Below are 23,996 nucleotides of genomic sequence, written 5' to 3' on the forward strand. Positions count from 1 at the left end.
ATCGGATAAGATAGGACAGCTCTTATAATGAAGTTTTTAAAAAGACCAAACAAACTATGGGCCCTTCTCACCCCATTTTAGCTATCTTTCTGGTAAGGACTCTTAAAGCCAAAGTCAGCTGAAAAGATTTGCTGATGGTAAGTTTAAAAATCGGGTAACACTCAGCATTGCTATTTTGAGCCATCCCAATTTCCAGACCCCCCCAACCCCCCTTCCTAGCAGAACCTTGGCTATTGCATTGGCTCATATGGATGCTTGTCATGGGCGTGTCAACAAAATAATGTTTGACGAATTGCTTCCTCTGCTACAAAGACAATATTCTGCTGACACCTGTCTAGGCCCAGCAGGGGCTGTGGGCCCAGGAGGGAGACAAAGGAGGTCTCCTCTTCTTGTGGTTCAGCGCTGACCCCCGTGGTGGCCGGAGCAGCAATGCCTGTCTGATGCTCTCCCTGATGCGTCGCTTCTCAGAACCCATTCTCTGAGTGTGCGGGTCGCCAGCACACAGCCCAAAGACCGAATGGTGCTTTCTATTCTGTCCTTTAGAGCAATAGAGCAGGTATTGCCATCTGACGAGGATTTCCGAACTAAGAGTTTGTAGAGTGGAGGAGGACTTCACACACATCTCCATGTACTCTGAAACCTAGAGATGGCCCTTGGATTGATGCATGCCTTTGCCCCCTGGGCAACTTAATATTTCAAGTAATTGAATAGCAACCTACCTACCTGCCCACCTGCCTACCTCCCTGCTCACGTAGCCGTCTGCTTTGTTGATTTGCTGATATTGCTGCTGCCAGCACAGCCCTTCCAAAGGTGCTGTAGCACCAAATTGTAGAAGCCGGGGTGCTCAGGACAGCACGCTCCTCCCTGTCCCTGTCCTTTGCTCCCTTGGGGACATGTGCTGACAGGGGGCTCATCCTCTACACAGAAATGGGGGGTGGGCACTGAACAATAGGGACCAGCTTAGGAGCCAGACACGTAGAATCCCATAGGCTGGGTCTGCACTCAGGGGCCCAGGTGGCCTGTTTCAAAATGGGTCTCTCTGGTGTGGACCATCGGGAAGCTCATGGGGACAGGGCTCTGGTTTGGTGGAGGGTCCAGGGGGTGTTCTGCCTGGTTAGCTGGTTCTCTTCAGAGAGTAGGAAGGGAATGGTTTCAGGAGTGGCTCTCAAAGAGTAACCCCACAACTCGTAGCCATGAACATAGCATCATCGCTGTACTGTATTACTTTTTCAATGATTTGTGTTTGCCAAGTCATGAGTAGGTAGATGTTTTGACACAGATATGAATGTGTGTGTTGTTTCCAGACTGTAAGCAGTGCGGACCGAGGCAATAAATAGCACTTAGAGAACAATGCGCTGATGTCACAGCAGCTCTCTTGGGCACATTCTGGGACTGAAGGCTGAGGGCTCCCAGCCTCGGACACCAGGGACCGTCACGAACTAGCTCATTCACACATGGTGGCCTTGTTGCTTGGGGCGTTCCCATGAGGCACCGAGGGAACCGGAGAAAAGTGGCGTGTTGTCATTTTTTTTAAGCACCAACAACTTTCTCCCGTGTTCTTTCCCCTTCCTGGTTGTTTGCATTGACTGCAAATGCCCAGATCCCTGCGTTGGAGGCTGGACGTGGGAGAGCTCAGCTATTCCTCGGCTGTCACGATGGTCAGACTATTCTTTCTGGCACATGGAACCCTTCCGACAAGGCTGGGTGGGAAAACGGGCACTTGGCGAATAGTCAAGTAGGAGACGTTTAGACAGCCCAGCACTGTGCCAGATCGAAATGATGTTCCCGATTCAGACGTTTATAGAGAAGGCAACTGCGCCAACATCACGGCGTTGTCTCTACGGAGCGGTGTGCCAGTTTCCCAGCTTCACCGCTGGGGATGAAATTAGGGGCTAACCACGTGCAGTCACCACCCTGGTAACCATTGCCCAGAATCTGGAAAACCAGGGAGCACAGGGTGCCGGGCTGGGTGTGGGGGGGACTGGCTGAGTCCAGGTGAGATAGGATGAAAGAAAAATCCCAAGCTTATGATGGAGGTGGGGGTCGGAGGGAGAGGGGGTGAGGAAGCCACTCAGTTGCAATCAGGATTTTTTTTTTTCTTTTTCTTTTAAAAAACTTTCAGACAAGATCCTCGTCTGCAGTCCCTAGAGCCCCTGCCCTGAGGGAGGAGATATTTGTTCTGGCCGACTTAAGGAGTGGAGATGTTCTTGGCGCCAGGCGATGGTAGCTTTGCTTCATTAATCTTACTGCTCCATCCCAAGAGTCCCTCAAGTTTTAAACAATTTCTGCAAGAAGATTTCTTCCCGTAATAATGTAAGAGAAAAAAACACCAAGCAACAACAAGAATCCAAAGCAGAGCGTCTTGGGGGACCATCCCTGTGGAGATAGCATTAGGAGGGGCTGTGCTTTTTGCTCCGTTCCTTCCCATCACCCACTGCTTGATCATCTCCGCTGGTTTTGTCTTTACAATCTTGGTGGCGCGGCGCCCAGACTGAGTCCCTCCACATAGCCATGCGGCCAAGACACACAGCCTTAAAGCGAGGACTTGTCCCCAAACTCCACAGAGTCAGGAATAGATCCCTTATGAAGACTAAAAATAAGTCTTCAGATTGAATGGCGCTGTGTCCTTAGACAGTGGATGATAAGACCACCTTGCATTTCAGCAAACCTTTATATTTTTCCATGTACATGTGTATTCATCTTCTTCATAAATAGCTCTTTAGTTTTTTGGAGGGCAGATATTATTCCATCTACAGTGAGAAGGACATAGACACAGAAATTCTAAGTCAGTTGCCTGTTCAAGGTTCTTTCGTAGTGAGTGGCAAAACTAGAACTTGCCCTCTGCCCAGCAGGCTTGGTATTATTTTCCTGTGAGCACTGCCAGGCCCTCCAAATGAACACGTTTTAATCATGATTTTGAAGATAGCAGCACCTTGAGAGAAAATTTAAAAAATGCAACCAAATGTGTATAGCCAGAAGGAAAAGAGTGCTGACTAGACACCATCCAATCAACCGGTCCATTTAACAATTCAACACCGCAGAACTGCCGATACATGCAAGGCCCCACTCTTGAAAGTCTTCCAGAAGTTTCAGGTAATCTTCGGTTCTCAAGAGGGTTTCTAACGGGCCCGGCTGCCTCTCCCCTCACATAGCTACGGGAAAGATGCTGAGGTTAAGACGGGTCTGGTTCTTGTCACAATGTCCACAGGATAAACAAGAACAGTTCCGCGAGGAGGGGGAACTAAAACCGTGATGCACGAGTGATGATGAATTGCTCCGGGCTACAGTCAGCCCTCGGGGAGCACGCTGGGAATGGCAGGGTTGCATTTTTCTTCCCCATGGAGTGAGAGGCTGTGTATTTTTAGGGAAGAAATCAGCGTGGGATGCTGGAACACTCACGATGGAAATTTGGCTGCCAGGAACACTCAGGATGGAAATTTCTCCACCGGGGTGTAATGGAAGAGAGATGAAGGTCTGCGGGAGGGGAGTCTATTTGCATGCCTCCTAAGAAAATCTCTTGAGCCGGTTTCCTGATTCTTCTGCAGAAGTATCAGCCCCTCGCTCAAAGCTGTAGAGTTAATTAGGCAGTGACCAGAGCTTCTGTTAAATGGCACCCTGGAATAGAATGCAATAACCCAGCTGTCGACACAGTGAGTAAGATGGTCCAGACTTGGGGGAGAGGGAAAGGAAATGGATAGAAAAGCAAGGCAGATGGCTGTGGAGGAGACTCTTTGGGGAACATGGAAGTGAACTGGAGGAAAAGAACAAGTCATAATGATTTCCTTCGCCTCAGCCAGGCAAGTAGACAGTGGAACGACCAGGCAAATGAACAGCATCCTAATTATTAACGGAGAGAGCCAGTTATAGCGCTAATGAGAATAAGAATTATCTGGAAAGCTACTGAAATCTAAACCAAGGCACTCTGATCCCTACATGATTCCATTGCTTGTCTCAGAAACCACCTTTTTTCTAGTAGGAAACTATGCATTCCCCATCACTCCCTTTGACTATCAGGAATGTATAAGACCTGTGAGAAAATAGGCCAATATGCCATTTGGTACCATTTTTATGTATTTTAAATGCATAACTTAGGCAACATAAGAATAGTTTATCTGTATATGAGAGTGAATTTTGCGGTATGCAAGCTACAATGAATGCATTTTAAGGCCGAACGTATATTTAGCTCTTTTTGGTAAATAGAGTTAACAAATGATATGCCTCTTAATTCGCTATGTCCTGTAAACCTATGAATAAAAAGTAGCTCCTGCCTACTATGGCTTTGATCTCGGGTCTGCTTGCATATGGATACGTCCACCTGAGTCCTAGAGTTGAAGGGATGCCTACCCGGGCAGCTGAGTGTGCCCATGTGTCTTTGTGGCCTATTCCCTGTTTAAATGGAAGATGGGCACCGCATGGCAGAGTTACAGTATGCAGAGCAGGAGACACCCTCGCTCTCTGCATGCAGACTGGGAGGGGAAGGAGGAGGCTGGCTTAGCATGTCCAGGTTCTCTGTGCTAACTCACCAGTCACATTAGGACACCCCCATTGGCTCAGGTGGAGAGTGGAGCATGCGGGTTGGCGCAGGGAGTATTGTGCTCTAGGGGTCTCATCCACGTGGAAGGAGATATCCGGAGTAGGAAGGAAGCCTCACCCCCCCCCTCTACGCCCCCGAACATCAACAACTTGGGACAAGGCAGTGTCTCCATATTTGAGCAGATCTGGGGAGCTCAAGCTTCCTATTTCTTACCATCTATTTGAAAGTTGTCCACAGAGGCCACAGAAATGCATTTAACCACTTGGAAAGGATCTTTCTGGTATGAAAGAGACCAGATGACAAGGGAAATTTGCCAGCGCTGAGAGAGGACCCCTGGCAGGTGGCACGAGTTGATAGAATTCAGTAAAGCTCTGTTCTTTTTCACAATCCCTTTCTAGATTTTTATTTGCTATTTTATCCTTTCACTTTGAATATAGTGAACTCTAATGTCATTCTGGATCCTGAAGAAGAAACAGGTCAACTTTAAATTTCTTTCAGTAACGTAGAAAATCAGGAGAACTTTCTGGCATTTCATATTTTTAGCAAAGTGGAGTATCTGCTCCACTTACTAGAAATGACACTTTCTCCCACCGCTTCCATCTGCATTTATGTTCTGCGCGGACTGCTGAGCTAGCTTTTCCCCCTTAGGTTTACTGCCGATGCATTTGCATTTCGGTCACAATAAATAACCAGTAAAACCCTCCAATGAGTAGGTTCCAGAACGGTTCTCTCTCAGCATGGAACTACAGACAATCATTTCTAGTCAGGATGGCTCAGAGGAAGAAGAAAGTGGACTTTTGCAAAGAAAAAAATAAGTTAATTCAAACAAATGCTCACTGAGCCATTAGAAAATTAAAGATGAAATTGACATGGGGATTGTATAGCCAATCAAGCCGTGGGTGTGGGCAGAGCCACAGCAGGAGGAAACTCTCATTTCAGAGGCTGTATATGTCTGTCATCACTGTTTCCCTGGCACCCCTCATGTCACCTAGCCCAAAAGGGTTCCCCAATGGATATTCTCTGAAAGGATAAGATTGAAGGTGTTAAGTAGAGGGTATTACATGCCTTAACTCCACTTATTCTCACAACTATTCCATGAATCAGGCACTCTTATATTCCCATTTCACAGATGAGAAAATGGAGGCACAAAGAGGTTGAAAGATTCCCTGGGTTGTACAGCTAAAGACCAGCAAAACGAGGAAGCCCTGGCCCAGAGCACTTAGGTAACTTGCTCAAGTTTGTAGAGTGAATAAGACCTGAGGTAGGAACACACCTAGTTCACCTCCAGAAGAGGATGGGAAATATGCAGGATGCCTGTTAAATTTGCATTTCAGATAAAAACCAAAAAGTTAAAGCATAAGAATGTCCCAAATATTGCATGATATATACTTATACTAAAAATTATTCTTTGTGTTTCTAAAATTCAAGTGTTAACAGATACAGTATCCTGTATTTTTAAATATATTTTTATTCATTTCAGAGAGGAAGGTAAAGGGAGAGAGAGATAAATACATCAGTGATGAGAGAGAATCATTGATTGGCTGCCTCCTACACACTCCACACTGGGAATTGAGCTCTCAACCCAGGCATGTGCCCCGACCAGGAATCGAACCTTGACCTGCTGGTTCATAGGTCGATGTTCAACCACTGAGCTACACCAGCTGGGACATCCTGTATTTTTATTTGCTAAATCTGGCAACCCTAATCCAGAACCCACACTTTGTACATGTGGAAAAAAAAGGAAGTCCTTGAGGGCTAAGCCAGCTGTTCAAAGTCAAGTAGCAAGTGAGTAGCTCAGCAGGAATTCAAACCAGAGCTGTCTGATTCTCAAGTTGAGACCAAATAATGCTTTAGACAGGCCAGGCTAAGAAATGAAGTCAAATCAAGCATTGACTCGCACACCACTCAAGCCTGCAAAAAATTAAGCTTCTGTATTTGTCCTCTGATCAACCTAATATATTTTATGGACTCCACCCCACTGGGTAATGAGTAAACGAAATGTAAGCCAATCCAGTAAACTCAGTCTAATGAACAATTTAAATAGTCTCCTTAGAGCATTCAGGCTGTGGTGAGTTAAACACACAATTTTTCAGATTTCCACTCTCTGGGTTTCTCCTTCAGGAGAACTTTCAGGGACCTTGTGGCAGAGGGAGAGGGATAGGGAAGGTTCCTCACATGCATGTAGAATTTTCCAGATACTCCCTGACCTTTACCCTGACCTGGTTTGATACCTGACCTTGGGGCTGCTAAGGTCTGGCTGATCCTATATAATTTACTGAGTGAACTCGGGCAGGTCTCCCCACCTGCAAAGCTGTGGTTGTAATGGTACCTACCTCACAAGCTGAATTCAAAGATTACATGAGATATTCAATGGAAAGCACTTTGAGCAATGCCTCACATTTGGCAAATGCTCAATACACGTCACCTGTTTTGCTGTTGTTGGGCAGGCCCATCACTGGATCTTGGCCATTTGCCCCAGTCCTAGGCATTTAGCAGTGGCCTCTTTGTCCCCCTTGCAGGCCACTCTGCCACCCCCCTCAGCACCCAGGTCACCTCACCAGAGCACAGAAATGTTGAGATCCCCTGGGGCCAGAAGTGCTGCTCTGTCAGGGCCGTTGTCCCTCACCTTGTGCCATGTAGGAAGAGGCCACTTGGTGGGCTTCTCCTAGACCCTGGCAGCCTCTGCTTGGAATGCATGGCAAGTGGCACTGGCTCTGTAGAATTCTTGGCCCTCCCCCTGACCTCTGCAGCATCCCCCCCCCCCGCAACTTCCAGGGCCTTGCTCCTGCTTCTCTCTTCTTCCTCCCACAATCCCCAATGAACAAAGTAGAAGGCATGGCCTTCCAATTTCCTCTGCCTCAGCTCGGCTTCTTTCTCCTCTGTCTTATGGTAAAATGATTCAGTTGGCCAATGAAACTAGAGGAATTTAGAAACTTCTTTTGTTTTGACAGTGCCTGGCTGTCAAGACTATTGTCTTGCTAAAGAGGTCAAGGAAGGCAGCTTAGAGACTCCAGCTGATGAATGGCCTCTTTCTTCTGGGTAGAACCTGCCCTTGCCTTCCCTGGGGCAGCTGGGAGTTATTATTATCCCCAGGAGAAGCACTCTGGCAGGTCCACTAGGTGGGGCTGTTGGAGAAGGGAACTGAGCCTCAGATGCCAGAATGTCCCAAGGTCCTTCCTGGCTGGGGACACCTGAGAGGGTGGCCTGGCTGGTGGAGCCCTGAGGCACCTCTGGGATTGCAACCTAGGGCCAGGGCTCTGGACTCTGGCTTTCTTGGGATGCCCCCATGAGCAGTGCAAGTCCAGACTGGGGGCTTCTCAGAGCAGGTGCAACCCCGAAAACTGGTGGAGTGAACCTAATTTAGGGGCCATGTCACAAGGTGCTGGGACTCACACCTCCAGTTGGCTCACTACGATCATGCTTCCTCAGGCTTGGCCAGTTGAACCAGCCACCAGGAGCAGCACAAGTGGGGTGAAGGAAATAAATGTTTCTACCTATTAAATGAGAAAATGCCTGACTGAAGAGTCATAAAAAACGAGAGCACGGTTGGAAAAGCCTGTTTTCTAATGGTATTGTGTAGGCTGGGGACTCTTCAGAGGGACAGAAAGACATCTGCCGAGGGGCTCAAACAGGCCTCAGTAGAAGACCAAGGAGTGGGCATGTGGTATAAAAGAAGATGATGTAAATGCAGAAAGCAAGCTGTAGTTTTGAATATAAGCCGCAAATGAAAATTCAATTATGTAGGTGACACAGGCTGTATTTTCCAAATTTGGCCACAGCAATACCTTCCATCCAAGGTTGGAATCAGGGTGGGCTTATGGCTCACTTGCACCCAATAAAACTCAGCAGAGGTGGTGCTGGGACTTCTAAGGCTGAATTATAAAAGATGGGTTAGGTTTCTCTATTGCATAACAAATGACCACACACATCGTGGTTAACCATGACACTTACTATCATCTCACACTTTCTGTGGGTCATATGTTCGGTGTGGCTTAGCTGGGTCTCTCAAGGATGAAATGAAGGTGGTGACTGAGCTGGGTTCTTTGCAAGAAGCTCAAATAGGGAAGGATGCACTTCTGAGCTTCCTCAGGTTTGGGGCAGAATTTATTTTCTTGTGACTGTAGACTTCATGACAGCTGATTTCTTCAAGACAAGTGTATTAGTTTGCTAGAGCTGCTATAACAAAACACCACAGATCAGATGGCTTAAAGAGCAAACATTTATTTTCTCACAGTTCTGGAAACTGGAAGGCTGAGATCAAGGTGTCCACAAGTTTGGTTTCTTGCAGATGGCAAGAGGTTTGGCTTGCAGATGGCAGCCTTCTTCCTGTCCTTGTCCTCACATGGTCCTTTCTCTATGTACATGCATGCTTGGTGTCTGTCCATGTGTCCTAATTTCCTATTCTTATAATGTTGGATTGGCTGAGGGGCCACTCTAGTGGTCTCATTTTAACTTAATCATCTCTTTAAAGGCACTATCTCCAGTCACATTGTAAGGTACCAGGAGTTAGGAATTCAACATAGAAATTTAGAGGGGACACAGTTCAGCCCATGACAGCAAGCAATGGACAGAGAAGTCTCTGCTTCTAGGAGCCTCTTACTTCAGGAAAGGTCTAGACCTTCGTTCAGAGGGTTCACATGATTAGCTCGGGCCCATTCAGGACCATGAACTCAAAGTTCAATGATTATGGACATTAATTGCATCTGAAAAAATCATCACATTTTTGCCATTTACATAATGTAATCATGGGAGTGACAGCTCATTGCCCTGCATAGTCTATTGGTTCGAATTAGGTCACACTTCCTGCCAACCTCAAGGGGAGGGGATTCCTCAGGGGGCAGACATTAGGGGACAAGAATCATGGGGTCTTTCTAGGGACCATCCACCACAGCAGGTGTTACAACTTCCATCTGGTTTGCTGGGACACCACCTGGAGTTCTGTGCCATCCAATGAGTGGTCTGACTGCACAAAGGCCTCCATGCTGTGAGGAAGCTCAAAACACCCCACTTAGGAAGAACCCTGAGAAACCCCGAGCTGACATGAAGAGAGACAGAGGTTTGCACCCAAGCTGCTGCAGCCTCCCTCTGGCAGCTCCAGTATCCCTGCAATGCAGGAGAGACCCCCACGCCAAAACCACTTGGCTGAGCACTTTCCAACAGAAATAACGCGAGAGGATGAAACAATCATTGTTTTAAGCAGCTGCATGTTGGGGCCACTGTTTATGCAGCAATAGTAACTGGAACAGCAGGCATTCCCAGTGGAAGAGAGTTCGCGTATAACTCTCTGAGATGAACATCATAAGGGATGTATTTATTCAGAAACCCTCCCTTGCCTCCTACCCCCATGTTTCCTGGCCCCTTACCCATTTCACTTTTCTCTGTTCCTCTTGCTATCTGGCACACTTCATGTCTATCTGTTTGCATGTTGCCTGTTCTCCACCCCCCGCCGCCTCCCTAAATGTAGATTCCACCATGGCAGGTTTTTGAATCTTCTGTTGGTGTCTGCAGTGGGTGGGTCCTCAATGTGCACGCTGTTATTTTAACTGTCCACGGCTGCTCTAACAGCTGGAGGGAGACTGGAATTAAAAAAAAAAAGAACAGTGTTCAGAGAAGGTCAGAAAACCAAACCGAAATAGAGCAGAACCAGACCTCGGCGAGCATACAGTTCAAAGCCACATTTTATCCTTGAGGAAACGGGGCCCAGAGTAAAGGACTCAGATGACACAGGAGGTTAATGGCAGAGCTGACGCCCGGAGCCAGGTCCCCGAGCCTCCGAGGGTTCTGACCACTCGGTCACATCCACACAAAGGTGCCACATCCACACTGCTCCCACGCTCATCTGCAAGAGTTTTGCCTGAACTTGTGCACATTGCGAGATGTTTTATTTTATTTTTTTTTATAGACTACTCCTATTATTTCTCCATTAAAATACAGTTAGGGCATGATATTGATTTAAAAAAAAGTGTGTGGATGAAGGTTATAATGGATGAATTTCATTTCAGGAGAGCCATGGGGATTGTCTTGGCTGGGTCCCCCAGCACGCAGGGCCTGGGACACAGGCTTGGTTGGAAGGGATTGCTATTGGGGAGTGTGATCCCTGGATCAGGAGCGAGGAGCAGGATGAAGAAGCAAGGTGGCTGGGGCCATGGGGCTGCCTCCTGATCCCACTTGGACCGTCTACGTGTCCGTGTGGATGGGTTTCAGAGCCGCCTGCAGAGGCGATGCAAGGGAAGCATTGCTCCATCAGCTCTCGTCTCCATTGGCCACCATTGGCCTTACAGACATTTGCTGTTGCCCACCCCTGGGTTGGGCAGCCTCTGGGGGTGCCCTGTAGGATGGCATCAGGATGTATGTTCTCCCAAGGCAGGAGAGAGGTGCGTGTCCCACACAATGTAAAGCCCCCGTGTAAAGCTGGTCAGGGTCTGCCTAGAGCTGGTCGCTGCAGAAACGGCTGGCCTTGGAGGTGAGGCCCAGAGGACTCTCAGGAGCCGTCAGGAGGAGTCTGTCTGATCCCCAATACTCAGTTCAGAAGAGGGAAGCAGCTCAGAGCCTCTGCCAGGATCCTGTGCGTTTCTGGCTAATCACGTGGCCTAGATTTCTCAACGCAGAGTTGTCTAGGAGACTCCCTCTGCAACATCAAAGTCATAGGAGAAGTTCAGTGTGCTTTCTATTTGGAAAGAACTGAACCAAAATCTCACCTGTGGGAATTCTTGGTTGCCTAAGGCTTCCCACTTCCCTGATGCTGCAGTGGGTGTCAGGTATGTCCCCACAAGGGCCCTGAATATACGGGGGTTAACGAGGGAGCTGGGAGCTTAGCCTGTTGGGGAAGAGGCTGCAAGAGAATTAGCCGTTATCATTTGCTGAGAACATACTATTTCCAGGCCCCAGGCTAAGCACATTTCTCATTGAATTCTCCCTGCAAACCTTTTAGGTAAATATTATTCCCATTTTCTAAAGGAAAAGGCCTGGCTCAGAACCTCTCCAAAACGTCTATACCAGCACCGTCCAATAGAAATGTAACACAAACCACAAATGTCTCCTACTGCTGGACTTCACCATTTCCTGGTAGCCACATTTTAAAAAGTACCAAGAAAAAGGTGACATTTAACACAATATATCCAAGGTGATATCATTGCATCATGTAATCATTATAAAAAATAGTCACAGGAAACTTTATTTTTTCGTGTGCAGTATTTCCGGCTCATCTCAGTCCAGACTAGCTCATTTTCAGCACTCCGTTGCCATGCTTTAGGAAGCTGGTCCTTAAGCTGGGTATTTTAAAAAGTGCGAAAGTCGGGCCGTCGAATGACTGAGGGTGTGCTAGCTGTGCTCAGTGGGCAGAGATGCTGAGCGTCCTGCAAGACCCTTGACAACTATACAATGATCAGGACAGTCCCAAAGAGGGGGAAGAACGTCCTGCCCAAATGCCAATAGTGCTTCTATTGAGAATCACTCCCTTGGCACATGTAAAGTGCTCAGAGCAGTGCCTGGCTTATAGGAAACACTCATGCAAGCTTATCATTATTATTACTGTTGTCAGTCAAGTCCAGACCCCATCTCCTGGCACGTAAAACCCTCTATAATCTGACCCCTGTTACTAAGAAACTACACACACACAAACATCCACACACAATGCCCATAATAATATAGGGTGTCCCAAAAATGTATACACACACTTTGAATCATTATAAAGGCAGTGTTCATTAAAATACATTTCATTTTCAAATTGGGCTATCAGCTGTTAAAGTGTGTATACATTTTTTAGGGACACCTATATATCAGTAGTTGCTATATCTACTATTCTAATATATCCTATATAATAAAGAGGTAATATGCAAATTGACCATCACTCCAACACACAAGATGGCTGCACCATGTGGTCAAAAATGGCTGTCCCCATGTGGTCACAAGATGGATGCCACAAGATGGCTGTCAAGGAAGGGCAATTGTGGGTGATCAGGCCAGCAGGGGAGGGCAGTTGAGAGGGACCAGGCCTGAAAGGGAGGGCAGTTGGGGGTGATCAGGCCTGCAGGGGAGGGCAGTTGAGGGTGACCCAGGCCTGCAGGGGAGGGCAGTTGAGAGGGACCCAGGCCTGCAGGGGTGGGCAGTTGGGGGTGACCGGCTGGCAGGGGAGGGCAGTTAAGGGCAACCAGGCCTGCAGAGGAGGGCAGTTAGGGGTGACCAGGCCAGCAGGGGAGCAGTTAAGTGTCAATCAGGCTAGCAGGGGAGTCGTTAGGGGGCAATCAGGAAGGCAGGCAGGCAAGCAGTTGGGAGCCAGCAGTCCTGGATTGTGAGAGGGATCCTAGATTGGAGAAGGTGCAGGCTGGGCTGAGGGACAACCCCTCACCCCCCGTGCACAAATTTCATGCATCGGGCCTCTAGTATATATATATAAAGAGCCAAGGTCGTAACATCTAAAATGACCAAAGGCTTGACCGAATGCCAGGCAAGCGGGCTGAACTGCTGACCTCTGGGAGAGAGAGAGATGGGCCTCGCAGGCAGCCAAGCCTCTCTCTCTCTCCCAGAGGTCAGCAGTTTAGCTTGCTCACCAGCAGCCTGGGGCAACTGCTGATCAGCCCCACCTCTATGATCAGGCCCAGAGATAGGCCCAGAGATGCTAACTGGCATAGAAACCAACCAATCAGAACCATATCTGGGTGAACTGCGAGGAGCCAGTGGCTGCCTAGGAAGCGGAGCTTTTGACGCTGACTGGCATAGAAACTGACCAATCAGAACCAAATCTGGGTGAACTGCAAGGAGCCAATGGCTGCCTAGGAAGTGGAGCTTTTGACGCTGACTGGCATAGAAACCGACCAATCAGAACCTAATCTGGGTGAACTGTGAAGGCAGACCCTAAGGTGGGGGTTGAGGAGGGGTTTTAAGGACAACAGCTGTTTGGTGCAAGGTGTAAGAAAGTGATTCAATTTTTTAATGACTGGTTTGGCAGTATAGTGCATATGGCTGGCTTTCAGTCCAGATATAGGGATTATGTGTTTTTGTCTGCTAAGGGCATCTCCTCCTGCTGAAAAAGGCTCCCCCCCGCCCCATTTAAGCAATCCTATCCTATATAATCTATCTATACTGATAAAAGGGTAATATGCTGATTAGACCAGATCGACTGGCCATCTTCCAGATGTCTGACTTCCTTCTAGACAAAGGCATGGAGGTGGGGGCTGAGGCAGAGGCAGTTAGGGGTGATCAGGCCAGCAGGGGAGGGCAGTGGGGGGCGAGATCAGGCCGTCAGGGGAGATCAGTTAGAGGCGATCAGGCAGGCAGGCAGAGAGGTTAGGGGTGATCAGGCCAGCAGGGGGGCAAGGTAGGGGCAATCAGGCCAGCAGGGGGGCAAGGTGGGGACAATCAGGCCAGCAGGCAGAGGGGTTAAGGGTGATCAGGCAGGCAGGCAGGGAAGTGGTTAGGAGCAGGGAAGTTGTCTCAGATTGTGAGAGGGATGTCCAACTGCCGGTTTAGGCCCTGTGGGATTGGACATCTCCCAAGGGGTCCCAGATTGGAGAGGGTACAGGCCGGGCTGAGGAACCCCCGTCTGTGCATGAATTCTGGGCTCTTTTTTTTGTTTTGGCTCTTTATATTTCATTTTGTTGGATACTCAAATCTGCGATTGGAATAGGTAAGTATTATTAGTCCCATTGTACAGTTCAGAAAACCAAGCCCAGAGAAGTTGAACTGCTTGCATAAGTTCCCACAGCTACTGAAGGCAGAGCCATGACTTTATCCTCTTTGTTAGAGATTATCCTTAAGTCTGGGAGCCAAATTGATACCAAGGCTACTGGCATCATGGCGGAGGCCAGGCCATCTTCCATTTCCAAAGAGCTGCCAAGCCCTTCCGTGGGTGTGAGCAACACACCAGAAGAACAATTCTCCCCACCCCAGACCTCAGGCTCACCACACAGTTTCCCTCCTGTCCTAGAAGCGAGTTTGGAGCAGACGACAAAGAGAAGCATACCATGCAATTGCAACCTCAACAATGACAACTGATGAGGCACAATAGCAGGATCTGGCCTGTAATCAGCCTCAAGCTATACTCAGCTATTTAGGCGTCCATTCTGCTGGCTCCGAGAGAGTGCGTGGAGAGGCCCACACCCCTCAACTCCAGCTCCTCGCTCATCATCGCGGTGCACCACGCGGAAGAAGGACCCCTTTGTGACAGCAGCACAAATTACAGCCCAGGCAATCTGGAGTCTCAGCTAGAGCAGATTCTTCTCTCCCCCGAAAGAAAAATCTGTTTCAGGCTTAATTATAGTCTGTCATTACCCGCAATCTTGTAATGATCCGAAGTCCCTGGCAAAATGATAATAATAATAAAATAGAGAAAGAGAGAGGAGAGAGAATCAATTCAAATATGAGCTGAAAAGACTCAAGACAAGTACTGGGAAAGGAGGTGATGGTGGCATTCTTCAGAAACAATTGTGAAATGCAGATCAGAGCTTCCTCCGTAAATAGTCATTCTGGCTCAATTGTCAATTTACCAGGCCCCAGGGCTCAGTGTTAACTTTACCCACTTTCTGAAGCTTTAATCTTGTTGCTCAAAAATTCACCCTGTAAAATGTAGGAGCAGCTCCCAAGAAAAACCCGATGCCCTAAATCAAATGACTTAGATTTAATAGGACAATGCGTCTTACTTAGATCTTGAGAGGATGCATTAAACAGACTAGAAGTGTTCAGTGACATGTTCTTGGCATGTTAGCAAGAATATGCTGAGGTCCATCAGAAGACACCTTTTAAATCAAGTTTTCTTTGTCACTTTCCATGGACTGGACTGTAATTTCCTTTCAGGTACAGCCAACCATTGGGCGCTCCCTCTTGTGGCCATATCAGGAATGGGACTGTATCAATTCCCACCTCCCCACTCACCCCAAAAGCAAAAGTGAGACGACCAACTGATCCAACCTGGTGGGTCTAGGGTTGGATACTAGAGAGGCAGGTTTTTGGGGAGTCTCACATGTTCTGTTTAATCTTCCTGGAGCCTGGATATCCTCCCGAATCCATGAAATTTTGTGAAATGATGTGAATGGCAGGAGAAATTTCTTCTTTTCTTCTCCTGTTTAAATTCTTCCCTAGGTATGTTTCATAAGTTATTGGTGGAAATAATTATTTTCTATTGAATAAAAAGTTATGTATTTATATTGTATGGAACATGGTATTTTCCATTTGTTACTCTGTGAGACTTCTTAGAGCATCAGAGAAACCTTTTAAACTTTGTGTTTCTATAGGAAGATTTTTGATGTGATTCTGGAATAAACACCAATGCTCTGGACGTGGAGTTTGTTTTGGAACATGGAGCTGCCAGTGTTCAGAGAGAGTTGAGTGAGGTCCCCTTCCCTGGAATGGCTGGTAGTTCACAAGGGGAACTTGGCCACCATTTTATGCAGCTCCTCATTTTACCATTGCTCTCTGGTTTAAGGAAGAAAATTGTGACTTACCCATCAGCCCTGTTTCCTAATTTTGAAACCCTGGGGAGACTCCTAGGTAGTGGGAACAAGGTTAGGAAAGAAATGAGTTAGGAATCATTATGTTGCAATTAACAGAAAATTCAACTCAAACCAGCTTAAATCGTATATGGAATTTATAGATACAGATAAATAAGAAGTCTGTGTAGGTTTCAGGTAAGGCTTGATCCAGCAGATCAGAACCATCACCCAGGATCCCATTTCTCCCTCTCTCTCCTCTCTGTCTTCTAAGGTGTAGCAGGCACTGCCTGTGCTTTTCCCATTCCTCCTCATCCTTTCTTGAAGCTCACTTGTAGACATTTTCCATATAAAGAGTCCCTACATCTTTCTTACTGAGGGAATTCTCTGTCCCTGTGAGTATACTCAACAAGCTGGAAACACCAGAGAGTTAACACCTCCAAACTGACTGTCAATATAAAAAACATAAATAGAAGTTAGAGAATAAATAGCTTAGCCTGCTAATTCCTAGTGGGACCATTATGGTATGCGGTTCACTGACGCAACCTTCCAGGTGGGGTTCAGGATCTGAAGGAGGGGCCAATGCACAAATGAAAATGCTTTACAAGAAATATGAATTTAGAAGACATTGGGGGGCCAGGTGGAGACCTCTTTTTTGAAGAGGCACACCTGATTTCTGGCCTGGTCCACCTTTTATTTACTTGAATACACATTTTCCCTTTAGCAATGCATACAGGCATATCAAAGGTAAAGTTTGGTAGACAGTAAAAGGATTATCAGGTTAGGGAATTGCTTTGAGCCACCACTTATCTCAACACTAACAATGGTGCTTATCATCAGCCCTGCTAACGCCCAAGGTCCTTGGTGCACTCTCGTGGTGACAGTATCGGCAAGTGGTAGCTTCCTGAAGTTCACTCCATGTCTCAAAGTCCCCCAAGGAACTGAGCCCTCACTCCCACAGTGGTCTTATCCATCCACCCTTTATTGGTTTTCATCCTTTCCCTGTGTCACATCCCTACTACCTCACAGTGCTTTTTGGGGTTCCCTTCCCCCAAAATCACTTACACCCAAATCCTTGCCTCAGGACCTTTTTGTGGTAATCAGGCTAAAGACAAAACATGTTGCTTCCAGAAAGGGGAACATGGATATTGGACAGCAGACCACAGATGTCACCCTACCGAGAAGTCCTGGAGATTACTCCACTGAGAGAAGCCAGGAGAGCTCCTCTGAGGGAAGGAAACCAGTGAACATAAGTAGATTAGATTTTGCATCCAGATTGCCAGTGGTTTCACTGTGACCAGCACATAGAATGCTGAGCCCATTTCATCCTATGGAGGACGTTGGAAGGTGAATGGTGGGAGGCAGGATGAGAAAAGGGAATTAGAGACACAACAACCAAACAACCAAAGCAGATTGGTTTTGAATGCTGTCCCACCTCAACCCCATGGCCTGACCGGAGGTTTGCTCCAGACTCATGGACCTCCCCCACCAACACACCGCCCTCAAATTTAGACCGGCGGTGTGCAATAGAAATACAATGCGAGCTTTAAATGCAAGTCACATCAGCAATTTAAAATTTCCTAGTAGTCACATCAAATGGGGGGAAAGAAACAGGTGAAATTAATTTTAGTAATATATTTTACTTAACCCAATGGTCACAAACAGCATCCTTTCGACAGGTAATCAATATAAAAATTACTAATGTGGTATTTGCATTATTTTTTAAAAAAATACCAAAAGCCTTCCAAAGCCAGTGTGCATTTCCATGGAGCACATTTCAGAGTAGATTCGCCATATTTCAAGAGTTAAGTAGCTACATGTGGCTGATGGCTACTGAGTTGGGCAGCACAGGTGTAGAACATAACGTGTCGCTGTGTAAGTTTCAAAATGCTTTCATGTGCTTGTTATCATTTGGTCAACATTCCCAAGAGGCAGACCCCTTGGTACTATCATCTCCATCCTGACACTACCTCAGGGGGAGGGTAAGCTATCTTCTACCCCTTGGGGGAAGGGGGAGGAGGGCTGGGGCCTGAGCTAGATTTCAGTCCTGTGTAGCTTCCTTCACACCACATGTATTTCATCTGGATTCATATCACCTTGTTTTATCCCCTTCAATAGTAGCTGCTAGACAAGGCGACACCTCCTGGGATTGTTGACAGAGAAGCTGTGAGGGTTCCCTGGTGGAATTCAGGGTATTTTCCCCGCTCTGGGTTCTGAGTTGGATGGGGGTACACCCACATGGAAGTGGGGGCATGAGCCCGGGCGTCCCAGGTCTCTTCCAGGCCCGCGAGTCTCAAACCACAGATGGCTGATTGGTGGGGACAGGAAACGCACCTGCGGTCACCTTCGGGAGCAAACTGTCGCAAGCAGTTGTGCCTGAGGCTGACCTAGTTTGGCAGTGGGCCGCACACGGGCGCTCTCCTTTTCAAAGATTTGTTCCAGGCGTTTGTTTTCCACAAACCACTCTATTTGCCTCTAAAAATACTCCAAAGCAGATGTGCAACTGACCGTGACTCTCCGGCAACAGCCCAGCACACGAGCGTGAAGCGCTGAAGCCTCCCCTTGGGCCTCTGGCTGGGGGACCCCAGGGGAGCAGGGCTGCTTCCTGCCAGCATCCCCAGACGAATCCCTCCTTAAGATGTGCTGGCCAGGAAGGGCCTCTCTGTCTGTCTGGCTGACTATGAACAGTATCCATGGAACTCTTCCGTTGCAACAGAGAAAAGTCGATTCAGACTGAGGTCATCTCTCTCTCTGTCTCTCTCTCTGTCTCTCTCTGTCTCTCTCTGTCTCTCTCTCTCACTCTCACTCACACACACACACACACACACACACACACACACACACACACATTGTCTCAAGGAGCAAAAATTCACGGGACAGTTTCAGGCACAGCTGGATCCAGGCGCTCAGTGGGCCTGCTTTTGGTTCTGTTTCCTCTGTGTTGGTTTCTCTCTCAAGCATGTTTCTCCTCACAATGTCAGGACCGCTGCCAGGAGCCTCCGGTTTACATACTCACCACTCCAAGTTCAACCCAAAGAGCCTTTCTTTTCCCTGGTAATCTTTTTTTTTTTTAATTTAATATATTTTATTGATTTTTTACAGAGAGGAAGGGAGAGGGATAGAGAGCTAGAAACATCGATGAGAGAGAAACATCGACCAGCTGCCTCCTGCACACCCCCTACTGGGGACGTGCCCGCAACCAATGTACATGCCCCTGACCGGAATCGAACCTGGGACCTTTCAGTCCGCAGGCCGACGCTCTATCCACTGAGCCAAACCGGTTTTGGCCCCTGGTAATCTTTACACAGCTTTATGAGGGTGTAATTAATATACAGGAAACTTTATATATTTAGACTGTACATTTGGATAAGTGTTGATACATGTATATACCTATGAAACCATCACCACAATCAAGATGGTGAGTATATATATCCATGACCCAAAAGTTTCTTTGAGATTCCCTCTGCTCACTCCTCCTTTTCTTCCATCCCAAGTAACTGCTGATCTGCTGTCACTTTATATTCCTCTGCATGTTCTAGAGCAGTAGTCGGCAAACTCATTAGTCAACAGAGCCAAATATCAACAGGACAACGATTGAAATTTCTTTTGAGAGCCAAATTTTTTAAACTTAAACTTCTTCTAATGCCACTTCTTCAAAATAGACTCGCCCAGGCCGTGGTATTTTGTGGAAGAGCCACACTCAAGGGGCCAAAGAGTCGCATGTGGCTCGTGAGCTGCAGTTTGCCGACCACGGTTCTAGAGTTTTATGTACATGGAATCATACAGTATGAATGGGGTGGAGTGTCCTGGATTGCTCTGAGTTGAATTAGCGCTTGTCATGACTTCCTATGGAGGCAGCTGACCTCAGTCTACTCTCCTCCTTAATCTCTTGCTCATACATATTAAACAGTACCCTTGTCGGCTGCCTATTGGTCTTGCCCTTAGAAACATCAATGAGCCACGGAGTGGTGGTGAAGGCCTGGGGTAGGTGTGAGTGTGAGCGTGGGGTGTGTACTGGGAAGAACTGGTTACCGGTCACTAAAACAATTTGCATGAATAGCCTGAAATGGCTTAGATCCGGCTCAGTCCTCCCAGGAGGGAGTGTAGTAAATTCACAAATGCAGTCTGGAGAAGGGAGTCAGAGGCTGTCAGCAGCCTTGAAACAAAACAGAACAGCTTTAGAAGTCACTTTGAAAGTCTTTACATATGTTAATAGAGGGTCACCAAGCGGGTGAGTTGGGACCATCAGGCCTCCGGCAAGTTCAGAGGAACCCTTGTACGGGGTCGGGTTGGGTTAACTAGGTTTTCCATCATCTCACAAGAAGCATCCGGCTTCTCCCTCAGCAAAGGGAGAAATGACTCAGCACTGGTCCCATTAACTTGGTAGAAGACGCATGAACATGTTGAGGTTTATATTGTTGCCTCTCAGTATTCTAACAATGTGCCCCAATTTTTTTCAGAATCACCTTTGGAGTCTAAGACATTCATTAAGCTTCCTGACATCTTCTTGGGTGAAAATGAAAGCAAAGATTGTTTCCCTCTAGTTTAAAATTAAATGTATTGGGGTGACATTGGTTAATAAGATTATGTGAGTTTCATGTGCACACACCTTATGTGGATGTGAACACAGATGCCCCGTAATAGGGTCAGGAGAGTGGAATTGTGAGCGTCTTAAGCCAAATGGAGAACAATGGCGGGGGACCCTGGGAATCAGTGGTCTTGTGTCTTAAGTGATGGGAAGAGGAGGCTCTACGACAAGGGTGGTCTAGTTCAGCTGAGGTGATTGAAACAGAGGGAAGTGGGCAGCCTCGGAGGAGAGAATTGTTGCAAAGAGAGAAGGAAAGACCTTGCCCTTCATGGAAGCTCCTTGCTCTCTGGCCTCCACAGAGCCCCATTTATATACAGTGCGGGCCCTCTGCGGAGCTGGGAGGCTGTGTCTGCAGCGTGGGCTTCTGGGAAGTCCTGGAATATTAAGATGCAAATTAATAATCATAATTCCTGGCCCTAAGTGGCACCACTTCCTGAAAGGCCTCAAAGAGCTTTACTATTTACTGTTCCAAACAAAATGCTGCTTTCTCCAATAACACTGTGAGGTGTAAACAGCCACAAAGCGAGAGAAAAAGAAAACATTTTAAATACAGTCACTATCGCAGGTGAATTTTGGATGGGAAATGTATTTGGTCAGAGAAATCGTTATCAGCTAGGCTCCCCCTTCTTTTCTTCCCCTTTAAGCCACCATAAAAACCCAGAGTAAGTTACCATGAAAAGCTATAATAATGCTAATTTTGTTCCCATTTCCTGGCTTTTTCCACTAGACTCGAGGCTGTTTAATATGACTTTAAAATTTCCTTCCATTAATAATACCCTTTCTTTTGGCCTCTGCTCTTTTGAAGTTGTGTTATTATTTCCCTCTGTGACTGACTGCGGCATATTTGCTGTCCAAAATCAACTCCCAATGCATGAAAGCACATTCCCAAGGGCCACGCTGTCCACCCTGAAGTTTAAAAGCTTCCAAAGATGAGTGGGGATGCATCGTTCTGAATGGAAACATTTGGGGCAGCTTGCCCTGAAAGCTCCTTGGGAACAGGCAATCTGAATGAGGAGGCGTGCATCTGACCTGTCACTCACTGCCTGTAGTCCTGGTAACCGCCCAGGCAAGAGTGGTACCCACACAAGCGGTAATCACCCAGCACTGGGCAGCAATTTCCTGCACACTCCTGCCCCTGGCCCCTTTCCTCCTCCCCAGCAGGGGAACAGTTGCTTTTTCTCCAGAAGGGGTCCCTGAGGGTCCACAGATGCTGAGCTGGGGTGTTGATGGAGTCCGAGTCCTTGAAGGCTGGAGCCGAGAAACATGGGGCACATCCCATTCAGAAGCAACTGAGGCCTGGGCCTTCTCATCAGAGGCCCGGAAGGACCGTATATGTGCCTGGGACCCACCCTCAAAATGCGAAACAAGTTTGTTGCCTTGTAAGCACAGCTGCATAGTGGGACAAATCTGTAAATTGAATACATAAGTAAATGAAAAATAAAGGAATGATTTGCTTTTAGCCCCACCACAACCCTAGAAGGTAAACACTATCATTATTCCCATTTTATAGATGAGAAGACTAAGGACTGGTGAAGGTAAGTCCTTGCCAGGATCACAGAGATGGCTTGTGGCAGAACTAAGATGCAAATATTTCTCCAATTCCAAAGCCTCAGATGCTCCACCTTGCCTTCCAGCCTTGTGCCCATCGACCACATTTTCACCTCCAACTCCACTTGATTTGGGGCCATCTTGAAGTATGTTTACAATGTAGCCACCAGGAAATGAAGGTAGTGACGTGGCTTAGAGTAGTAACACTAACATTCACATGGAGTAGTAATACTAACATTGACATGGAACATGCTCTGTGCCAGGCCCTGCTCTAAATCCTTTGTGTAGGTCAATTAATTGACCTACACGACTCTCCATCAGGTGGGGTTAGACTCTGCCTTTACAGATGAGGAGACTGAAGATAAATATATTACTTGTCAGCAGGTGACACAGACTGGATTTCGAGCCGGGCAGTGTGGCTCCAGAGTTCGTGCTCACAGCTTTGTGCCTGCATATCCCTCTGTCCCCTCATAGGGCTGAGGAACGTTGGGACCATCCCTACTCTTCTCATCAGGTGGATCAACTCCCTTCCCACCTCCCCAGGTGCAGAGGGGCCAGGCCAGAAGAGTGCCTCTGATCCACAGCCTTTTGACTGTCGCCCATCCTTCTGTTCATGGCCCCCTCTGCTGCCCTCTATGCATCTGCAGGTTTCTAAAGCAACCCTCCGCCTAAGCCAAGAGCCCGGGTCTGCGCCTGAATCTCTGCAGCATCTTGGGGGAAAGGCCACGTCTGCCTCATCCTTCTGCCCACGCCCTCTCCCCCAGAGGGTGTTGGGTCCGAAGTGCACAACTGACTGTTCTTCGTGGAGGTGGGGGCTCCCTTCCACCACGGCAATTGGCAGTTGACCAAGCCAGAGCCTCCACTTGGCGACTTCGGTGCCGCCGGGAAGGAGAGCTGTCTACAGGGCCCCTTCTCCCAGGCTGGGAATCACACAAAAAGTATTTCGTCTGTGTGTTTGTGGAATGTGTGTGAGCCCCTGAGACCAGAATCACGTCCTATTTACTCTTAACCTCAGAGCGTAGCATAGATTCTGGCTCATTGAGGTATTCTATTGCTAGTTAATAAGTGAATAAATGAATATAGGTGCTCAATCTATTTTGATTACATCGGATACGGGAAGAAATTGAGGTAGGACATGGGGTCTTGACCCGATTGCAAACCTAGCCACCTGATTGCAAATCTCTAAGTTGTCCTTAAGAATATCCTTCTAGCTTTTTCTCGCAGACATACTGCAGAGCCACATGCTTCTCTAAGCATCGGTGTTTGCAACCACTTGCTGGTGTTTTGTGCTAGGTCTCTTAAATCACCCGCTGTAACCCACAGCCCGGCCACTCCGATGCCTCTGAATTTACAGCTCCACTTAGTCGCATCCATGAAGGGGGCTCCCCCTATCCCTTCAAAGCCCCCAGATTGATTTGGCGCTCACAGTCACTGTTATATTTTATACTGAGCCTTCTGCATCAGCTCATTGGATTTTAGCTGTAGCTATATAAAATCTTCTCCAGTGAAATTATTTGGCCATATTGCGGATGGTTCTGCCATGATCTATCAATGCCACTAACTATCCAGCAATATTAAAAAAAATCCTCTTTCTTTTCTTCTCATTGTAATGAATTTTCTAAACTCGGATTGAACCTTGAAAGGCACTTTACTGGCTTTTTCATTTTTAAAAGGTAGCGTTTTGATTTTTAGATGCAACACGCAGGAGGGGTGGTGGCCAGTTCTGGCTATTTGCTATGCCGTAGAAAGTTTCTGGGGAGGTTCAGAAAAGGGTGGCTGGGATTTCTTGGGGGGCAAAAAGGATGGACTTGGGGCAGGCTCATGGGAGTCATGTTTGACTTAAACACCTGTGTTTTAGTGCAGGTTGGGAGGATGGAATTGAAACAAAGAGCAGGTATAAACA

This window comes from Eptesicus fuscus, chromosome 2 (genome assembly GCF_027574615.1).
Source record: "Eptesicus fuscus isolate TK198812 chromosome 2, DD_ASM_mEF_20220401, whole genome shotgun sequence".
Taxonomy (NCBI): Eukaryota; Metazoa; Chordata; class Mammalia; order Chiroptera; family Vespertilionidae; genus Eptesicus; species Eptesicus fuscus.